At 31.3% G+C, this 8,362-nt stretch overlaps 1 long non-coding RNA gene across 1 annotated transcript; it reads left to right on the top strand.

Annotated features, from left to right (window-relative positions):
* The first annotated feature begins 265 nt into the window (after positions 1–265).
* On the top strand, positions 266–3,144 carry LOC110871269. Its single transcript, XR_002553608.1, has 3 exons — positions 266–392; positions 1,381–1,469; positions 2,934–3,144. It is a non-coding gene; the product is annotated as an uncharacterized LOC110871269 (long non-coding RNA).
* Positions 3,145–8,362: the final 5,218 nt, after the last annotated feature.

Here is an 8,362-nt window from a genome sequence, read left to right as displayed (position 1 = left end):
CTGTAACACCCCAAATTTAGTAAGATATATTACAATGTTTTAATCGCAATATTTGGCGAAAAGAAATGATAAACATAGAATTCTACCATTAGTAAAGTTTTATAAACTATGAAAAGTATAAACATATGTGCACATGAAGTTAACTAAGTAAGTATGTAAAATGAAATAAATGCCATGTTTTAAAAGATAAGGGGGTTAAAATGAAAGATGTTATAAATAAAACACTTGACCAAAAATTAGTCAGTGTTTGGTGAATGGTGTGCGATCGAGAGAAGGGGCAGGGGAAGAACAAAACCCTAATCAGCCTAAATTCATCAAATTGAAAGGGGAATTGAGGGCTATTTGGATGCATGAACCAAGAATGTTGATCCCGTAAGCGTTTCTAATATCAAGTAAGTCAAATTTTATGGTTTAAGTAAAGTTGGAGGAAGTGGGTTTGTGAAAGCTGTGATTTTATATGAAATTTAGGATGAATAAGTGTTAGAATCACCTTATGAAACTAGAATTATGCTAGAATTTCAGATTTATTTGATGTTCATATGTAAACCCACTTGTATGAAATAATGTCATGGATATGTTGATGGAATGTGTGTTAGATTAGTTGTAGAATTGGTATGGGAAGATGATTATGGTAGATTGATGATATATGAACCTGAATTAGATAGAAAATTTCATGAAAATGTTATATATGATGACCTTGATAGGATATGGTATGAATGTGCTTGAGATACTTGTACACTAGGCTTGGTAGATAGTACGCACACCAGGTGTTTGATGAAATGCATAAGTGAAACTATCGGATGAGATTTGATGTAAACAAAGAATGAACATGTATAGAAAGAAATGATGATTGTACGTGGCAACGAAATAACATAAGAAGTGTGCTTTGAACGTGATTCATGCAGAAGTTTCGGTTTTTGCTTGTATGATGCGGTGATAGTATTGATTTGGAAGTTGTTTTTTGACACATGAATGAAATTTAGGTTAATGCGGTAGTGAGTGACTTATCACATGGGAAATAAAATACATATGAGATCATTAGTATGATCTAGAATAACAATATGAGTTTGTTAGTTTGGAAGTGTGTATGATGGACACTTGACTTTTGAAGATCAATAGTGTAGGAGTGTCATGGGTGAGCCTTAGGACACAATTGTATGAGGAGAGAAAATATGAGCTATGTAATAACGAATTATGTGTCATGAATGATGGTAATTAATTTACGTGGAATTGAAACGAGGTGATTATTAGTACGTGTCTTATTTATGTGATAATTGATTAACAAAAGTTAAGTGTAGTATGGTCTGAAAATAAGATGAATGAATGTATGTATGATCATATATGCTAATCATGTTGTGATGAACGTGACGACATGTATAGATAGGAGTCATCTCAACATGGACACAAGCATGGAAGGGCAACGGGTCAAAGGTAAACCCGGAAGCTATGCACGAACTCGGACGCACGAGGTAAGTAAACTCCCGGACTCCCTCGTTAGTAGTAAAAAGAGATTTACTTACATGATAACTGATAGAAGTTAAGTTGTAATGTGTTGCTGATGATAATGTCAAGTAAGTAGTATTAAGTAAGTGATTTCCGTAATCACTTCTTGGTTTGTTAAGTAATATAATGTTTTAATTAATTAAACATGATGTTTGAGGTCAAATGTGTGTTGAAGCCTTTCGTCGTAAATGATGGGATTAAAGTTGACTAAAACGCCCTAGATGGGTATATGGGGCAAACAATCTTAAAAGTAGTTTAGAAACGAGCTATTCGATTAGTATAATGTTTTGGTCAAGTGTGAAAATGTGGAGTGTGGTTTTGTATGTCATAAACCACTTAATGCGTAAATACCCATAACGGGTCAAAATAAGCTTTTGAGCGAAAATGCGCTAAGAGTACGCAAGATATCCAAGAACTCAATCCTTTATGATAAATAACGTTGATATTAAAAGGTTCATGAGGAGTCGAGGTTAAGTAATCAGATTATTTCTGATAAATGCAAGCACGGGTCAAAACTTGTAAAAAGGTAATAAGTCGATAGTGCGTAAGATAATAATTTTCTTAATCCGGATATGGGATTTCAAGTTTATATGATAGATTGTGAATTTACAAGCATGTAGGAAGAAACGGGAGGTTAAACGGGTAAACGGTTCAAAAGTTATGCGCATTTTAGTGCGTACGGACAACGAAACGGAACTGCAGAAAACTGCAAATTCTAGAGGGCGTCGCCGACGGGTATGGGGGCGTCTCCGACGGGCTCTAGAAAGTGAATTTTTGGCTGACGGGTTATTTGACTGTCTACGGGGATTTTTGGCTACGGGTAATTGCAAGGGCCGTCGCCGACGACCCTAGGGCCGTCGCCGACGCCCTCCCCATGTCCAAAAAGCTGAAATTTTGTTATTTAAGTTGATTTATGTATCGTAGGTTTCGGTTTGTTATCCGTGGTCTTTGGCGAGCCTTCCAAACATGATTTCGAGGGTTCCACTTGACGTTTATGCGTTGTAAACCCAAGTCTAAGCTCAATGCAATTAATATAAGAATACGATAGATGAAAGTAATGAGGTCGGATATGTATTGCATGTAATTTGGTATACAAGAACATGTTCGAAACAAGTAGGTATGAATACATGATTGTAAGTATATTTGAATGTATGTAGGAATGTAGACGTGTATGATTGTAAGTATGTATGTGTGGAAGTATGTGCGAACGCGCAATTTAGATGCATTAAGAATTAACATTACTAATAATACACTTGAGTTTAGAATATAATGCAGGAATGAGAACGTCGGATTCTTATGAAGCTGAAGCTGACCTCGGAACGAGAGACTCCGAGAGAGTAGTCGAATGCTATACGAAAGTTAATTGTGTGAGATTAGGGTTGTATAAGTTTTTCAATGACTAACGATTAAGTTGTATATGATGTTCACAGGTACCACACGGATTCCTTCCACTACTAACGATGATGAGCGGGCATAGATCGAGTCGAATAGCAGGGATTGTACGGAAAGAACGGTTACGTAGTCTTAATTTTGTAACGCATTAATTTGTAAATGGAAGTGAATTTTGTAAGCTTCTTCATGAATGTGTGTATTGTTATAAAATCATAAAGAAATTTTTAAAGCTATTTTTCCGCTGCGTTATCTTTAAGTTCTTACACGATGATCTTACAGGGAATTGTTCTTATTACGAACGGGTCATGCCCGAATATTTTCTAAATAATAGTATGGTAAAAATTACTTTTCGGATTAAGAAATATGGGCGTTACACTTACAATGTTTATTTACCCTGTTATCGATGTTTTCGTGTTTATGTGGGCACGAAGTTTTGGTTTGGCGTTTTGTAGGCTTTGGTTGTGTTTTTGACCCGGCTGTGCACTTGATTGTGACAAGCCTTGAAGGTCTACAACGTTTCCTAAGGTCGAGCCATTGATGTTTTTGTGTATGCCCAAAGTAATATATGCAGTTGTTTCAAAAAAAGTCACATGGGATAAAGATAGCCAAACACTTCTTGTATTGATATTAAATGTGTTGGCAATGCGGTCGTTGCAATTACATAGGAAACTTCGGTTGTTTACATATAGCACTTTCTTAATTGTTGAGCGTTCCAAGTTCGTGGAACCTCTTTGTTGTCTATGGTGCGTAGCTTATATGCTCCTTTTCCGGGTATTGCATCTACAACGTACGGACCTTCCCATTTGGGGGCTAATTTTCCAGGCTTTTCGGCATTGGATGCCTCATTGTCTCTCAGGACGTAGTCTCCCGGGTTAAAGGTGCAGATTCGGACTTTGGAGTTGTAATACTTCTCCAGCTTTGTTTTGTACTTTGTTTCGTTGATTGCCGCCATCTCTCTTCTTTCTTCTAGGAGGTCCAGGTCTAACCTCCTTTCTTCTTCGTTGTTGATTGCATTCATGGAAAGCATTCTTGGTGACGGCAATCCGATCTCCGCTGGTATTACTGCCTCAGACCCATAAACTAAGCTAAATGGTGTCTCTCCGTTGCTTGTTTTCGGCATCGTCCTATGGGCCCATAATATGCTGGGTAATTCATCAACCCAGCCTCTTCTTTTTTCTCCCAGTCGTGCTTTGATACCATCGACAATGCTCTTGTTAACGGCTTCTACTTGACTATTCCCCTGCGGGTGCGCCACCGAGGAGAAGGTATGCTCAATGTGTAACTCTTTGAACCATCGTTGAAGATCTTCTGCAGCAAAATTCGTCCCATTGTCGGTGACAATTCTTAGTGTAGCCCCCGTCAAAATCGACCCGTTTCAAAATTCGACCCGTTTTGAAAGATCCGAATCCTAAACTTTGAATCACAGAAAATTTTCGCAAAACGAATAATTGTTGAAAGATTTTTATCGTTAATTTAATCCGTTTATAAATATGGTTATTTATTTATTTTATTTAATTAATTAAATTAAAAGTTATATTCTTTTACTTTTATAAAAATTAATCTAGTTAGTTGTTATATTTTAAAAGGAGATTTTAAGTTAACTAAAGTTAACAACCACGTTAGTTTAGTTAGTATAAGTCAAGGGGGTTCTTTTGTAAATCTTGAAACTTGCAAATTAAAAAGAAAGATATGAGCAATCGTGGGTTTTTTTTTATTGCACCTTAAAAGTTTGACTTTGTGATAAGAGACAAAAGAATTTTCATCAAATGCCCAAAACCCTCTTTGAAGCATTTTGCCGCTCAAAAACGAAGAACAACAACATAATAGTTCTTGTATCCTTTTCAATGGATTGATTATAATTAACGATTTTCCTTATCTATTTAAATCATGAATCTAGTCTTGCTTGTGACTAAGAACAACATCCATGCATGGAAGTTTACTGAATTATCGGAATCGTGGTCTCATTTCCGCGTTTGACCAAACTGTTTCCTTTCTTTCCTCGCTAATTTTCGGTAATTGATTTTCCTTTACGCGTTTCCTTTTTCACATTCATGCAAATCAATCTCAATATCATTTCAATACTTCACGAGACTTGTATGATGCTATAAAACCGAAGTTTCATCACCGATTACCGACACACAACCTTAACCTCTTACACCTTCTCTCGACACCCTCACTGTTTAATAACAAACTCGCCGGTTAAACGGAGCTTTGCCGGAGAAAGGAGACCATCGCTGGAATCGAGCACGTCGCATTGTTTGGAAGTTCACCGGAGCAGTTGAGACGCCGTCGGGTAACCAGGTTCGCCGGAGTTCACGTCATTTTCGCTCACGGTTTCGGTATACGTTTATTTCAAACTCGTTTCATATATGTTTCATATTTACACACTTAGAACTGGCTGTTATACGCTCATAAATATGAACTGGCTGAATTAAAACATAACAAGCTTCTGTTGATTTTATTAAATGACCATTAAATTTCTTTTCCTCCATAAAATGAAACAACCTCAGTTGAATAAAGAAAACAAACTACATCAGAATTGTGATTTTGGTGTGTTTGTACTGTTTGGTTCGATGGGTTTAATAAGGGAGAAGGTAACATGTTGTTCCAAATTAAAAAAACAATGCAACACTGAAAGGTCACGGGTTCGACCCGGTCAGACCCAGTTTCGGGCATTCTTTTAGGTTTTTATTTGTTGAAATTTATATTTATTTTAAAACTCATAAACCTTTATTTTAACAGCTTCTCTTTCTTTCTTTATTTATTTATTTAAATTTTTTTCATAATCCTTTTTCAATTATAATTAAGCTTTTACTTTTAAACCCTTTTCTTATTAAAACCACAACCTAAATAATTAACAATTAATTATAATGCCTTATTTACTTTGAAAGGATTAATAATAAAATAAATTATAATATCTAAATAATCTATATATATTCTAAAGTTTAGTTATATGTTTTATTTTAAAACCAAAATTTATGGTTGTTTTAAATGCATCATCCTATAAAAATCCTATTGATTGCATTTAATTTATATTAAATAAATAAGAGATAAGATAAAAAATAAAATAAAATAATTATATATCAATAATCATTAAAATTAATATCATCAATAACACATTATACTAAATAATATATTATAGATAAAGGTAGATTAGTTTAAAGTTAACTTTGATCTTAATTTGTTTTAATAATTGGTTTAAAGATAATTATTCCAAACTTATGATTATTCTATAAAATGATCTTTGACAAGGTAACCATAAATTTAAATTTCGAAGTAACTAATATATTAAAAGTAGCTCAAATATAATTCGTAATAAAAACACAACAATATATTTTCAAAGAAAACATATAATAAAAAAATAGGTAAAGGGATCCAAATGATATCAAATATTAAGAACTTATCCATGATAGTAGTATCAGAATTTAATAGATTAAGATAAATATATTCTAAAGTTTAGTTATATGTTCTATTTTAAAACCAAAATTTATGGTTGTTTTAAATGCATCATCCTATAAAAATCCTATTAATTGCATTTAATTTATATTAAATAAATAAGAGATAAGATAAAAAATAAAATAAAATAATTATATATCTATATATATTCTAAAGTTTAGTTGTATGTTTTATTTTAAAACCAAAATTTATGGTTGTTTTAAATGCATCATCCTATAAAAATCCTATTAATTGCATTTAATTTATATTAAATAAATAAGAGATAAGATAAAAAATAAAATAAAATAATTATATACCGATAATCATTAAAATTAATATCATCAATAACACATTATACTAAATAATATATTATAGATAAAGGTAGATTAGTTTAAAGTTAACTTTGATCTTAATTTGTTTTAATAATTGGTTTAAAGATAATTATTCCAAACTTATAATTATTCTATAAAATGATCTTTGACAAGGTAACCATAAATTTAAATTTCGAAGTAACTAATATATTAAAAGTAGCTCAAATATAATTCGTAATAAAAACACAACAATATATTTTCAAAGAAAACATATAATAAAAAAAATAGGTAAAGGGATCCAAATGATATCAAATATTAAGAACTTATCCATGATAGTAGTATCAGAATTTAATAGATTAAGATAAAATTTAAACCAAAAGATCATAAGTATCATAAAAATATCATTAAATTAAAGTTAAAAAGTAAAGAAAAGAATTATTATTATAATATTAAAATAATAAAAATATATAAAAAACTATATATATTATTAAAATATTAAAATTACTATTTGTACCGATACCAAACAAGACAGTACCGGTATTTTCGATACCAGTATCGGTTGACACCAAGCTTATCCCACCCCGTGATACTAAAAAATCATTAAATTAAAGTTAAACAGTAAAAAAAAGGAATTATTATTATAATATTAAAATAATAAAAGTATTAAAATAAATAAATATATATATATATATATATATATTCTAATATATTATTAACAAGATTTCACAATTTGCAACAAAGCAATGCATGAAACACCATATTAACATATAGTACAGTACATTAATGCTAGAACCTAATCTATACTATATTATAAAGCATTTCATAAGGATACCAACCAAATTTAAGTAATTACAATCTTTTATAGTTATGGTACAACAACTTAATGATGTTAGTAAGGGGTGAAATGGTCTTTCTACATTAATATTAAAAAATAAAAAAAATAATTATCTATATCTATATCTATCTATCTATATCTATACTATATTATAAAGCATTTCATAAGGATACCAACCAAATTTAAGTAATTACAATCTTTTATACTTATGGTACAACAACTTAATGATGTTAGTAAGGGGTGAAATGGTCTTTCTACATTAATATTAAAAAATAAAAAAATAATTAAATGAGAATATAATCACAATTAATTATAATAATACAATAATAAGTTCGGTTCTTAAATGCAATTAATAAACGAAACCTATTGGGATAAACCGCAAAAGCACTCCAAAGGTCCAATTTCAATCAATATGTAATAAATTTGACCGATTAAGGAATCTCCTATCATTGCTATAAATTCACCATTTCACTCAACATCAACTCCTTTGTCTACTATTGTGCGAGTTAGAGTCGAAAAGAAAGAGATAAGAAAGAGATAAGTTGATATGAAATTTATTTATCTTGGTGGAAAGGTGTGTTCTTTTATACCCATTTCAACATTTATTCGAAAAAACTTTGGTTTGTTTCTTAAAATATTCAAATGGGATAACAGTTTTCTTTTACATAATCTATGAGTTTATATTGATGTTTTATTATGTTTTTGGTGATTTAGTGGTTTTTTTTTTAAATTATGATTTTATATTACATATAAAGTATACACACAGGTTATTGGATACAAAAAGACAGACACTTCATACTTCATCAAGGTACCCTTGCATGACTATAGTATCTGGAACCATTTACCAATGTATTGTTTAATTGTTCATAAATTTATAGTCTTTTTC

Source organism: Helianthus annuus, chromosome 8, assembly GCF_002127325.2.
Source record: "Helianthus annuus cultivar XRQ/B chromosome 8, HanXRQr2.0-SUNRISE, whole genome shotgun sequence".
Taxonomy (NCBI): Eukaryota; Viridiplantae; Streptophyta; class Magnoliopsida; order Asterales; family Asteraceae; genus Helianthus; species Helianthus annuus.
Note: the sequence above shows the minus strand (reverse complement) of the source record. Positions and strands in the feature narration are given on the sequence as shown.